The sequence below is a fragment of the Capsicum annuum genome, chromosome 8, assembly GCF_002878395.1.
Source record: "Capsicum annuum cultivar UCD-10X-F1 chromosome 8, UCD10Xv1.1, whole genome shotgun sequence".
Lineage (NCBI taxonomy): Eukaryota > Viridiplantae > Streptophyta > Magnoliopsida > Solanales > Solanaceae > Capsicum > Capsicum annuum.
This window is the reverse complement of record NC_061118.1, coordinates 131,060,488-131,075,633: the sequence shown is the minus strand read 5'-3', so window position 1 is coordinate 131,075,633 and position 15,146 is coordinate 131,060,488.

Here is a 15,146-nt window from a genome sequence, read left to right as displayed (position 1 = left end):
TATCGATATGAAGCAGAAAAAATAGAACACCATTGTAGATACTACTCAGGTACGTTCAACGAGACAGAAATAAAATGGGAAATAAATAGGAAAGAATTATGTTCATTATATAAATGTTTATTAGCATTTGAGCCATATATTGTATATAACAAATTTATTGTACGAACAGATAATACACAGGTATGCTGGTGGTTAACAAAGAAAATACAAAATTCAGTTACAACAAAAGAGATTCGGAGACTAGTTTTGAATATATTAAATTTCACATTTACAATTGAAGTGATCAGTACTAACAAAAATGTTATTGCAGATTACATATCAAGACAAAGCTACACAGACTGAAATAATAGAAGAAGATACTCTAGAAAAAATACTTAACACCCTAACTACGCTTTCAATGAAAGTGGACAGTATGGGTAATGAGATAGAAAAGCTAAAGACTAATGAAGATAAACTGAAGTCTATAGCTACAAATCAGCTAACTCAGTAGTGTGCAGAGCTATGTCGATCGGAAGACATTAAAGTTTCAGAGCTAGAAGGAGACGTTGGGACACTCCATAAAACCCATAACATTTATCAATCTACTTCTGCAGGTACAAGCAAAGGAGTTAATCGACCAAGATACCAGAATGTAAATATGAATAAAATATTTGAAAAACCATTTACACCAAAAACACAAAAAGACCACTTGTTCATACCCCCACAAGTTAACACATATCGAGATAGCCTAAACCAAGATAAAAAAGTTTACAACTACACCGCCCAGAAATACATAGAAAATATATACAGAGTACAAACCTTTCTAAACCATAACCCCAGAGCTACAAACATCAAAGAACCAAATACCAACTATATAACCCAAAAATTACAAGGATATAACAAACTAATTGCACTACCCAAAACTAACCCAAGCCTAGTAAAAACCTGTTTTGACTATGGACTATTAAACACCATATATACCCAAGACGGAGAAGAATTAATAGCTATGGAAGAATTATACAAGATATTCACCACCTACAAAAGGATAACGAAAGGAAATTTATTTTATATAAAGTGTTATACTGCACCGGCAGAGATACTATATGACGAAATAAAACCAGTTATACAAGTTGTAAAGATAGGACTAACTAGAGATATGATCATACCAGAAGATATTACACAACAACCGGAGATACCCAGAATTGAGATACCGAATTTCTATGCAAACAAACGACTTATTGGACTAGCTACGATCATTCAAGAACTAGCAAATAATTATACTAATGGAAACCCAATATGGAGCTATTATTCGAGAGATCATCAAATGATTTACTCAAATTCAAAAGAGCTACAACAAGCAGATATGGAAGACGTCAGACAATGGATAATGACACTACTCAACCCAGAAAAACAATCTACCGCAAGAGCAATTAGAAAAGGATTTATTTCAGACGGACTACTGACAAGATATTGTAAAATAATTGGACACAAATATCCAGATCACCAATGTTCGAGGTGTAATGGAGAAGATAATATTATTCCAGAAGTACATCTAGAATAAAAGAAGACAAGATGCCAACTGGAAAGATAAGATAAGAAGCAATAATGGAGATATAGCAGATACGACAAAATCAACGGAGACAAGATATTGTTGAATTATTGTACAAAGTCCTATTATTGTGTTGAAATTATTGTACAAAGTTTAAACTTTTACGTAAAGATATAGATTTGTAAGTTTGTAAAAAATCAAAGGCTAGTAGGCTAGTTAGTAGCCTAACCTCCCTTTTTGACTTTTTTAGCTTTTAGTTTTACAATTTTAAAAACGTGTGAAGAATAGATTGTAAAGATTGATTGTAAAGTTTCTTTTCATTCTATAAATAAAGAAAGCAGAAGGCATTGCAAAAGCAAGCCTTCGTGCGTTGAAGCAAATATTCTCTCCATTCCACAACAAATATTTTACTCAGTTAAGTAAATAGACATATTTCAATGGAAAAAGCTATGGAGGAACAAACTTCAGAAATATCAAAACTACCCGAACAGGTATATTTATTTATGATTATGAATAGCTAAATTCATAATTCCCAACAATCATGATATGATAAAATAAATTCATACTAGTTACTTTATAGTAGAATTATTCGAAGAATAATATGTTAAGAAGTTTATTAACAAAGCGGAAAAGGAGAAAGATCCCAAAGAACTATGCCATCCTAAAGGTGAAACCAATGAGGCAAGAAGCCATGGCGGGGAGTAACCAGAGTAGAGGCGTTGTTTAAGGGAAAAAGTATCCGGGTTACCATGTTAATAGTGACAGAAGAACATATTATTTAAGAATAATCTAGTATATAGTAAGCTAAGATGACCATATTTTGTTATGTACATGGTTGAAGGGAATATTTTGAAAAAAGCAATTTTATGAAAATGAACGATTATTTATCTGATGTGATGGTAGATAAATTTAAAATACTTATTTTGTATGCACTTAGAGATATAAAAGTAGTAGATATAAGAAAAATCATATTAGAAAAAGCATTTGGTGAATATTACATGACTAGAGTAAATTATATACCATACCTACCTAATTACTCTTACAAATACTTACCATGACAAATTACATAAAAAATTTAGAAAAAGATATGAAAAACATACAGTCACTAGAAAAACAGATAAAAATAAATATAGACAAATACATGAAAAATAAAGATATAAAATACATAGAATTCCTTAATAAAAATATGCAAGAACTACTAAGGCTAAAACAAACAACTACAAAATATTATAATAAAACCAATTTTAAAAGATAGATCATTTAGATTGTCTTAAAGTTTTAATCTTATATATACTTAAAGATATAGAAATTATAGATATTAGGAAAATAATATTAGAAAAAGTAATAGACTACGAAATAGATACTATAAATTGGCTAGAACAGTTATACGAAGAAATTTACCCAGAAGGATATTATTCAGATTAAGAGATGTTAGAATATATTAGAAAAACTAGAGAAAATCAAGAAAATCTAAATAATGAAACTAATTATAGAAACCGAATTAGAAAAATAATGGAAAACCTAAAAGAAAAATTAATATGGATAGAAAAAACCTTAGAAAACTTAGAAAAAAGTACATGTGATAGTTTATATAATTTAAAAAACTCACTACGAGAAGAACAACACAAGATAATAAATAACATTGAAAATCTAGAATTAGATATACATTACAGTACAGATAGGATAAATTATTATACAGAAATTTGTAACTCTGCAATTACTACAGGATAAAATAATAAACAAATTAATGAATATATCTTACAAAAAAAGTAAATCATTAAAAGATATTGAAGCAAAATTTAAGGAATATCCACGCACAAATAAAAATAGATTCACTAGAAACCTAATAAATCTATTTTATATCCGCACCCCCTACTAGTATAAGCTGATCATAAATGCATGAACATGAATTATCATGTACTGAATAAAAACTAAATATCTGAATAACTACATACAAGATCAATGCCAACCTGAACTGAACATAAACTGAAGCATGAACTGAGGATTGTGGGAGCTAACAATAATCAACATACCCCAATGAAATATACTGGGTTTTAACCCTTAGAATATTTCCTAAAAATCCATTCTCCAGATCCAATATGACTAATGGGTACCATCCATATGTTGGGGTACAAGTGGTGTCCTATCGTATGCTGACCAGTGTTAGTTGGGATGGTTTTGGTTACTGGAATGGGTACGACTTAGGTGTATGAGTGGTAAGAGTTTGGTACAAGTCATAGCAAGGACTCGTATGGTGGGGAGTGTTTAATCCTCCTGGTATTTTATTCTGCAAGGGATACGATTTATGGATACAAATTGAATGTTATGGTTACGACTTGATTGGATGAGTTGTATACTGGACAGTTTTTTATCCAAGGGTTGAGGCTTGGATATGAGTAGTGGATATCGATCGTATAGGAGAAGTATGACTTATATGGATCAGTCGTATCTCTGTGATGGGTTTTTAAGGGATTTAAATGGGGGTATTCTGGATATTTTTCTACTTACCCTAACTAGGACCCATGACTTCTAATACACTTAGGAGGTAATTTACCCTAATATTCTATTCATTAACACTTAGAAACTATTCCAAAATATTCCATAATTCTTTCAAGAGCTTTTGGGTCAAGAAGGCTAGGGTTTCATCTTACGGATTTCTTTGGGAATTGTCTTAGTCATTTACTTTCATTAATTATTTGGTATAAGGCATGACTATCTTCCCTCATTATAATTTCAAGTAAAGGCATGGTTTATATGATTGATTTCTTGGTTTTACTATATCATGATTATGGTTTTCAACTATTATTGAGGGTTTTGATATAGAATGCTTGGTTATGATTTCCTATAGTTTTACTTATTCTTTTATATGCATCAATGGTGGATTTGGACAATTGAATTGCAAGGTAATGGTTTAATGTCCTTTAGAATTAGTTTTGGTTATATTATACCCCTAAGGTGTTTGATAAAATGCTTATAAAGATACGTTCATTTCATTGACTTCTTTTAATGGAAATCTTGTATATTTTAAAATAGACAAAGGATTTATACATGGTTTAAATGGTTTGAAAAGTCTAAAGTCTAAATGGTTATGATTTTGGAGAACATGGAAGTCTCCCAAGTGGATTTAATATGGTAATTAAAAGGGCACCTAAGTTTCCCTTAACCTCAATAGTTTGGCTATGGATATTACTTACAAGTAAGGGGTGGTATGATGATACTACAAATATTGGCCTTGGTTAATACATGGTAAATGGGTTTTTTGGACATGGTTTTAATTTGGCATTAATGGTGGGATGTGTAGCTAAGTCGTAGAAGGTGGCGGTCCCAAGAGGACCAAAACTATAAACTTATATTTATCAATATAAGGGGTCTTGATGACCATGTGCGTGTGTCACATTTTATATTGGGGGATGTACTAGTCATACCATGAGATATTCCCTAGTCGTGTGGCTACATGCACTAGGGCCCTTTCAGCAAGGAGAGTTGAACCCATATGGCCCGTGGGTGGTTAGGATGGCAAAGCTACACAGCCCAGGTAAAGGTTTTAAGTGCATGCTAAATTCGATCCCCTTTCCCAGCACTTATATATGTATGGTCGTATAAATTACAGGTGGTTTTACTTGGTTTAATGACTGGCATTATTTTATCCTTATCCTAAGATTCATGCTAGCGGTCACTCGCTAATTCTATCTACCCATGCTATGTAGGAACCGACCATTCTACACCTCTTATTTAGCACGCAAATTCGGTATTAGTATATGGACTGAAGGGTAAGCTTTCATCCTTTCAGAAGGCATCATTTCATGTTATGGATTTCTTTAAACATTTTTATTTTATTTTGGATATTGATTTTGGCCATATTTGGGGACATGTCCCAACCGAATTCGTTTACTCTTTTGGATAGAGGCTTTATGGTACTTATGGGGTTAGTATGGGCGGGATCACTATTGGTGTTGGCCTTGGCATTGGAATAAGCCGGTGGGATGACATTATTGGACGATATTGTTGGTTGTTTCGTACTATTATATTTTGAATTGATTTTTATGATATGTTTGGTATTCTCTTTGATTTTTGGTCTATGGTTTGGTATGGTTGGGCGGTTGGAGTGGTACGGTTGACTCGGTTGGGTCGGTCACAGTTGTGACCTTATCCCTGAGTCTTAATAAGAAAAATAATATTATCTTATTATATCTTCAAAATTCAGCCCATCTAAGGCTGGATATAGGTGGTTGGGTTGGGTAAAAAGGGGTGGTCCCCGGTCCTAGTTGGACTTGGGATGCCAATTACGACAAGGCCTGGGGTTGGGTCGAGTCAACTTGGTATCAGAGCCTAGTTTCATGGTCAAATGGGAAGTCCACAAAACCATGTTGAGTAGAGTCTCTTTTAGGGGTGTGAAGCATGCCACACTCATAAGAGAGAGGTTACAAGCCATTTAGGAATGTTTCACTTTCTTGGTATTCTATCTTTAATCTTGAGTTTTCAATCCTGAAATCTCCTCTACTCCTTGTTTGTTCATCTTTTGGATTATGCCTCCTAGATCTGGAACACAAGGAAATTCTTTCGCCCTATCTGGGGATAATGTTGAAGGGGTACATCCTACGTCTGGAGTACATCTTTGATCTCATGGTCTTATTCCTGATGGTGCTGGAGTTCCTCCTATTTTGACTAGTTCTCTTCACGTCCCTCAAGGCAACATGACAAATGTAGAATTTCCTCAGTATATTATGTCATTTCCCAATTGGTTGTTACTCAGGTTGAGCGAGGTATAATTGGTGCTTTTTCTGCTGAGTTCATAAGGATTGGTCAACTTATGAAGATAGGTCCTCCAACTTTTACTGGGGTGAAGGTGGAAGAGGATCCATAGGGTTTTTTGGATGAGATGGAAATGATTTTTTTGATGATGCAGGCTACTAATATAGAAGGGGTCAATTTTGTAGCTTATCAGCTCAAGGTTATTGCTTAACAGTGGTATGAGGAGTGGGATAGAGATAGAGGTAATATGGAAGAAAAAGGGTTGTGGAAGGCCTTTTGTAATGCCATCTTTGATCGGTTTTTTCCTCAAGATTTGAGAGAAGCAAAGATAGAGAAGTTGGTAAATTTCAGGCAGGGGGATGTTTGTAAAGGAATATGCTTTGAAGTTCCATTAGCTATCAAGGTATGCTCCTGATTTGATGGCTGATATAAGGTTGAGAATAAGGAAGTTTGCTTTTGGGTTGAATAGAGATTTGACTCTGAAGAGCAAGACTATCTCGCTAATTAAAGATATGGACATCTTGAGGTTTACTCTTTATATGCAGCAGGTTGAAGATAAGAAGAGAAAGCAGGCGGAGTTTAGGGATAGGCAGGGAAAGATAAGTAGGTTTTCTGATCAGGGAGGTACTTAGTCTCAGGGTGGTAGGGATGGTGAAAGTGGCAAAAAAAAGTGAGGGAGTTCGGTCTCCTTTTCTGCTAGTGCTCTTTATTAATTGGGAGATAGGTATCATCAAGGTGGTGATGATTCTAAGGCGCAGGTTGCCTAATCTCTGGCGAGCGAAGGTTAGTCAGTTTCTTTGTGTCTTCCTTGTTGATTTTTTGGTCGTCTTCATTAGGTTATTGCGAGGAAGAGAGGGACAAGTGCTTCAAGTGTGGCCAGGTAGGCCATCGACTCAGGGATTGTTCAGTCAATAAGGTTTCTACGGGGGTAAATAAGATTCTTGTGGCTTCATCTTCTACTCTTACACCTGGTGGGGTGGCATTCGCTTCTGTTACTACTTCTGGTTCTAGTGTTGGTCGGAACAGTTTGTATGATTTGGCGTTCTGATAGGAATCTAAGGCATCACTGATGTTGTTAATGGTACGTTATAGCTTTTCTCTTGTGACGTATATTGTTTGTTTGATCCAGGGGTCACTCTTTCTTATGTGACTCCATATGTGGCTGTGTCTTTTGGTTTTGATTCAAAAGTTATCTCAGATCCTTTTTCTGTTCTACCCTGGTAGGTGACTTAGTTATTGCAAAGAGAGTCTATAGGGGGTAGCTGTTGGTGGCAAATAGACCTTGGTGGATCTGTTTGAGTTGGATATGATAAATTTTGATGTAATTCTAGGTATGGATTGGTTGCATTTTTGTTATGCGTCTGTGGATTGTCGGATCTGTAAGTTTATCTTTAAGTTTCCTGGTAAACCAATTATAGAATAGGAAGGTAGTTCCTTAGCATCTAGGGGGAGGTTTATTTCGTATTTTAGAGCTTGGAGGTTAATCTTTAAGGGTTTTCTTTATCACTTGGTCTGGGTTAAAAATTCTTACTCAGAAGGCCCTTCTTTGTCATTGGTTCCTGTGGTTAATGAGTTTCTATAGGTATTTTTGGATGACCTTCCTGGTACTCCTCTTAATAGATAAATAGAGTTCGGTATTGATTTGTATCCGGATGCTTGTTCAATTTCTATTCCTCCATATAGAATAGCTCCGGATGAGTTGATGGAACTCAAGGATCTTCTGGATAAGGGGTTTATTCGTCCTAATGTTTCTCCATGGGGTGCACCCGTGTTGTTTGTACGCAAGAAGGATGGTTCCCTTCGGATGTGCATTGACTAAAGGCAGTTGAACAAGGTAATGGTTAAGAACAAGTATCCTCTTTCCCAGATAGATAATTTGTTTGACCAGTTACAGGGTGCTAAGTTCTTGTCTAAGATAGATCTTCGGTCTGGGTACCATCAATTTAAGATTAAGGAGGTATATATCCCTAAGATGGCTTTTTGTCCTCGGTATGGGCATTTTGAGTTCTTAGTGATGTCGTTTAGGTTGACTAATGCTCCAGCAGCATTTATAGACTTGATAAATAGGGTGTTCAGGCAGTATTTAGATCTCTTCGGCATTGTGTTTATTGATGACATTCTGGTTTATTCAAAGAGGGGTGGATTATGCTAATCTCTTTCTTATGGTGTTGCAGACCTTAAAGGAATAATAGTTGTATGCCAAGTTCTTTAAGTGTGAGTTATAGTTAAATGTTGTGACTTTCTTAAGCCATGTTATTTCTAGTAAAGGGATCATGGTGAATCCGCAGAAGGTTGGTATGGTGAAGAGGTGGCCTAGGACCACGACTTCATTCGATATTCAGAGCTGCTTGGGTTAAGCTGGGTATTATAAGTGGTTTGTGGAAAGCTTTTCTTTGATATCTTCTCCTTTGACTAAGTTGACTCAGAAGAAGGTTAAGTTTTCTTGGTCGGATGCTTATGAAGGAAGTTTTGAGAAGTTGAAGGATAAGTTGACTTCGGCTCTAATCCTGACCTTGCTAGAAGGCAAAGAGGGATTTGTGGTTTATTGTAATGTATCTCAGGTAGGGCTTAGTTATGTTTTGATGCAACATGGGAAGGTGATTGCTTATGCTTCCAAGCAATTAAAGGTACATAAGAAGAATTATTCTAATCATGATTTGAAGTTGTTGGCGGTTATGTTTGCTTTAAAAATATGGTGGCATTATTTGTATGGAGTTTATGTGGATATCTTTTTTATCGCAAGAGTCTTCAGTACAAGTTCACTCAGAAAGAGCTTAATCTCAGGTAGAGGAGGTGGCTTGAGCTTCTTAAGAATTATGATATGAGTCTTCACTACCACTCAGGTAATGCTAATGTAGTTGTTGATGCTCTTAGCAGGTTATCCATGGGGAGTTCGGCTCATGTAGAGGAAGGCTAGCGGGAATAGGTGAAGGATATTCACCGTTTGGCTAATCTTGGAGTCCGTATCTTAGACTCTAAGGATAGTGGTGTGATGGTGCAAGAAGTGGTTTGGACATCTCTTGGTACAGAGATTAAAGAGAAGCAAGTACTAGATTCTATCGTGATGAAAATCAAGAGTGACATTGGTGGGCAAAAAGTAGTGGTTTTTGAGATCAATGGTGATGGTACTTTACGGTACCAAAGGAGGTTGTGTGTTTCTGATGTCGATGGGATGCGACAAAGGGTTTTGGGTGAGGTACATGAGTCGCGCTACATTTTTCATCCCAGCTCAACTAAGATGTATCATGGTCTCAAGGATATCTACTGATGGAATGGCATGAAGAGGGATGTGATTGATTACGTAGCCAAGTGCATGGTGTGTCAACTAGTTAAGGTTGAGCACATAAGGCCAGAAGGGTTGTATCAAGAAATTTATTTGCCCAAATGGAAGTGGGAATTGATCAATATAGACTTTGTTATTGATCTTCCTTGGTCTCGGAATTAGTATGATTCGATTTGGGTCATCGTGGATAGGATGACCAAGTCTGCACATTTTTTGCTAGTGCGGACTACCTTTTCGGTGGAAGATTATGCGTGGTTGTATCTTCAGGAGGTTGTGAAGCTGCATGGGGTACCTGATTCGATTATCTATGATCGTGGTACACAGTTTATGTCTCATTTATAGCGATCTTTTCAGAAAGAGTTGGGGACTAAGGTTAGTTTGAGTACTGCTTTTCATACATAGTCAGATGGACAAGTGGAGAGAACTATTCAGATATTTGAAGATATGCTTTGGCCTGTGTGATTGACTATGGTGACAATTGGGTTGAGCATCTACCTTTGGTAGAGTTTGCTTACAATAATAGTTATCATTCGAGTATTGGTATGGCTCCATTTGAGGCATTGAATGGTAGGAGGTGTCGATCTCCTATTGGGTGATTTGAGCTTGGAAAAGCCAACATTTTTGGTTTGGATTTGGTTTATCAAGCGATGGAGAAGGTCAAGGTGATTTGAGATAGGCTTAAAGCTGGCCAAAGTCGCCAAAAGTCCTATGTGGATATTAGGCGTAGAGACTTAGAGTTTAAGGTAAGGGATAGGGTGTTCCTCAAGGTGTCTCCCATAAAGGGAATCGTACGGTTTGGCAAAAAGGGGAAAACTCAATCCTCGGTTCATTGCTCCTTATGTGATTTTGCAGAGAGTTGGCAATGTTGCTTATGAGTTGGAGTTGCTGTCTAGCTTAAGTTTGGTTCATCTGGTCTTTCATGTTTCTATGTTGAGGAAGTATCTTGGTGATCCTTCTTCAATTGTTACTTTGGAAGGATTGGGTATTTTGGATTTTTTTTCTTATGAAGAGGTCCCGGTTGAGATATTAGATAGGAAAGTTCATCGGTGGTGGGCCAAGGATGTGACTTCAGTTAAGGTTCTATGGCGGAACCATAAGATGGAAGAAGCTACTTGGAAAGTGAAAGAGGACATTGACTACAAGTATCCGCATTTGTTTTCTGCTCCTGGGATTCTTGTGGAAGGTATATGTCTTGAACACATCTTTATTTTCTGAGTTTCTTAAAGGAAAGATTAACATCTTTGCCTCTTTGCTTTCAAACTTTGTTGAAGGGATGTTTGATAATGCAAATATCTCTGTGAGTGGTTACCCGTACCTTGTCGGTCATTCAGGGACGAATGTTCATTGCGGGGGAGACTGAAACATCCTAGGATTTGACCCTTAGAAAATTTCCTGGAAATTTGTTCTCCAGACCCAATATGACTCATGGGTACGAGCCGTATGCTGGGGTACAAGTGGTATGATCCTGTCGTATGCTGACCATTGTTAGTTGGTGGGATGGTTTTGGTCACTGGAATGGGTACGACTTAGGGGTATGAGTCGTAACGGTTTGGTACGAGTCGTAGCAAGGACTCGTATGGTGGGCAGTGTTTGATCCTCCTAGTATTTTATTCTGCCAGGGATATGGGTTATGGGTACGGATCATATATTATGGTTATGACTTGGTTGGATGAGTCGTATACTGACAGTGTTTGATCCAAGGGTTGAGGCTTGGATACGAGTGGTGGATACCGATCGTATAAGAGGGTACAGCTCGTATGGGTCAATCGTATCTCTGTGATGGGTTCTTAAGGGATTTAAATGGGGGTATTCTGGACATTTTCCTACTTACCCTAACTAGGACCCTTGACTTCTAATACACTTAGGAGGTAATTTACCCTAATATTCTATTCATTAACACTTAGAAACTATTCCAAAACACTCCATAATTCTCTCGAGAGCTTTTGGGGAAAGAAGACTAGGGTTTCTTCTTATGGATTGCTTTGGGGATTGTCTTAGTGATTTATTTCCATCAATTCTTCGGTATAAGGCATGATTCTCTTCCCTCATTATAATTTTAACTAAAGGCATGGTTTATATGATTGATTTCATGGTTTTACTATTTCATGATTATGGTTTTCAACTATTATTGGGGGTTTTGATATTGAATGCTTGGTTATGGTTTCCTATGATTTTACTTATGCTTTTATATGCATCAATGGTGGATTTGGACAATTGGATTGCGTGGTAATGTTTTAATGGTCTTTGGAATTGGTTTTGGTTATATTATGTCCCTAAGGTGTTTGATAAAAAGCTTATAAAGATATGTTTATTGTATTGACTTCTTTTAATGGAACTCTTGCATGTTTTAAACTGGACAAAGGATTTATACATGGTTTAAATGGTTTGAAAAGGCTAAAGGCTTATGGTTATGCTTGTGGAGAACATGAAAGTCTCCCAAGTAGATTTATTATGGTAACTGGAAGGGCACCTAAGGTCCCCTCAACCTAAATGGTTTGGCTATGGATATTACTTACAAGTAACGGATGGTATGACGATACTACCAATTTTGGCCTTGGTTAATAAATGGTAAATGTATTGTTTGGACATGGTTTTAATTGAACATTAATGGCGGTGTGTGTAGATAAGCCGTGGAACGTGGCAATCCCGGGGGGACCAAAACCAAAAACTCATATTTGCCGATATGAGGGGTCTTAATGACCATGTGTGTGTGTCATATTTTATATTGGGGGATGTACTAGTCAGCCCATGAGAAATTCCTGGTCGTGTGGCTACACGCACTAGGGTCCTTTCAGCAGGGAGAGATAAACCCATATGGCCTGTAGATGGTGAGGACGGCAAAGCTACACAGCCCAGGTAATGGTTTTAAGTGCATGCTAAACCCGGTCCCCTTTTCCGTCACTTATATATGTATGGTTGCATGCATTATGGATGGTTTTACTTGGTTTTATGACTGACATTATTTTATTCTTATCCTGAGATTCATGCTAGTGGTCACTCGCTAACTCTGTCTACTGGAGGTTGTATACCCACACTATGCAGGAACCGGTCATTCCACTTCTCCTGTTTAGCACGCGGATTTGGTATCAGTATTTGGACTGAAATGGTGAGCTTCCATTCTTTCGAAAGGCATCATTTCATGTTATGGATTTCTTTAGATATTTTTCTTTTATTTTGGATATTGGTTTTGGCCATGGTTGGGGGCATGGCCCAACCAGATTTGCCTACTCTTTTGGATAAAGACTTTGTGGTACTTCTGGGGTTGGTATTGGTGTCATACTTGGCATTGAAATAAGTCGGTGGGCTGATATCATTAGACGATATTGTTGGTTATTCCATCCTACTATATTTTGGGATTGATTTTCATATTATATTTTGGTATTCCCTTTGATTTGTGGTCTATGGTTTGGTTTGGTATGGTTGGGCAGTTGGTTACGGTTGTGATCCTATCCCAGAGTCTTAATGAGAACAATAATACAATCTTGTTATATGTTCGAAATTCAGCCTAGCTAAGGCTGGATATAGGTGGTTGGGTTGGGTAACGGGGGCGGTCCCTGGTCCAGGTTGGACTTGGTATGCGCATTACGACAAGGCTCGGGGTCGGGTCAGGTCACCCAATGTTAGAAATGGGGTCCAACTTATAACCCCAATTGGAAGGGTACCAAGGGTACCAACACTAGCTGGCGTGGATCCACTATACTGATATCCCAAAGGATTAAGGGTTATGCCTCAACTGACGAGAAACCTCTTGTAACCTATGGTGAATTCGTAGTTCTAGAACTTAAGGACTGCTACTAACGATCTCTGCCTAACTGATGGGGGAGCCGTCATCCTTGCGTTCACTCGGTGCTACGTATGACTCCCAACTTAATGTCACTGAAGCATAAACTGAATTGCTCATCATGATATCATGCTAAAAATTGTAATGCATGCATAATCTGAAATACTCATAATTATGTAAATTGATATTTGTCTGAATTCTTGGGTATCGGGTGTTCATAACCCACTACTTTGTCTAATACAATTGAGCATGATGAAAATTTAAAGTTGATCATAGCAAAGGGTTTTACAAAACATACCCAAAAACAATAACTTATCAACAATAAGGAAATTCATGGCTTTTGAACATGGAAGATGACACTCGCATGGGAAGAAATATATTCATGGGAGGATTACAAAGCAAACAAAGTAAATTAAAGAAAACTTTATATTTGACCTAGAACCCAACATGAAGGGAAACTAAACTTGAGGGTTAAAAGCTTTTTGGAACTCAATGGATGGAAGGGACCCATTAATGAATACCCACATCCCTGAAGGTGAAAGCCTTGGAGAAATCCTTGGAATTGGACTTGAGATGGAGAAACCCTAACTTGATTTTGGAGATGAGAGAATCACCTCTATTTATTGTTGTGGATTGATATTATGATTAAATAGTGACTTTAAGGAAGTACGGGATTTGATACCACTCTTGGGGAAGCCTAAACAATATGGGTAAGGAGTTAATAGAATGAGAATTAACCAAAAGGCCCTTTTTAAATCATATAGGAAATTTTGGTGTCAGTCATAACGACCCAGGCTATGACTCATTACTATTGGTCACGAGTCATGTTCTAGGTCGTGATTTAAAGTCTTGAATTTCTGAGTCATTTCTGTTAAGACAATGATTCCACTCTTAATGACTTATTAGGTCTAATAATGGATCATTAGGAGAAGTCATGGTCGCAGACTCAATTTCTGGATTTCTTTCTGTTATGACGACAGGTCCACCCAACAACTCGTTAGGACTAAAAATGATTCGCGGGCTGGACTCGTCACCACTGGGTTGAATTTCTATAATATCTCACTGTCGTGGCAACAAATCCACACAACGACTAATTATGATCGGTAATGGGTCATTACCTGAGTCGTTGTATTGGCATTTGACTGACCCTTAGGAAAATTTTCATAACTTTTTACCATGATATCGGATTAAGGCGAGCCTTGTGATACTGGAAAGATAATTTAATGGTCTATATTTTGATGGGTCTAGAGCTTGAAAAGTTAGGGTATTACAGTATCTCCCCTTTGGGATCATTCATCCTTGAATTAAACTGACTAAGCTGAGAGGCTAGGGGAAAGTTGAAATCTTACACTAAACACTTACAAACTGAATCATGAACTGATATCTGAGTTTATGATTGATGCATGAACCAAATTAGACTCATGAGTGCATGTTATGACATGAAGCGTACCACTAGGCCTCTGGTTCTCAACCTAACTTGCTAGCAATTTGGACATTTGTCCACCAATTCCACAATATCCTTATTCATATCATTCCACCAATAGACTTTCTACAAGTCACTGTACATCTTAGTGGCTCCTGGATGAATAGAATATCAAGAACTGTAAGCTTCTACTAACATCTGATAGCAAAAAACACTATCTCCCCCTTGGGAGAAAATCTCAACTTTCTGATTTCTAACCGCCTCATTCAACTTAAGCAAAACAGGATCTCTGTCTAGCTTTTTCTTTACTTTGGCAACCAAAGAAGATTTTGAACCATTATAAACCCAAATGCTACATTTAGCCGAATCAACCAACCGA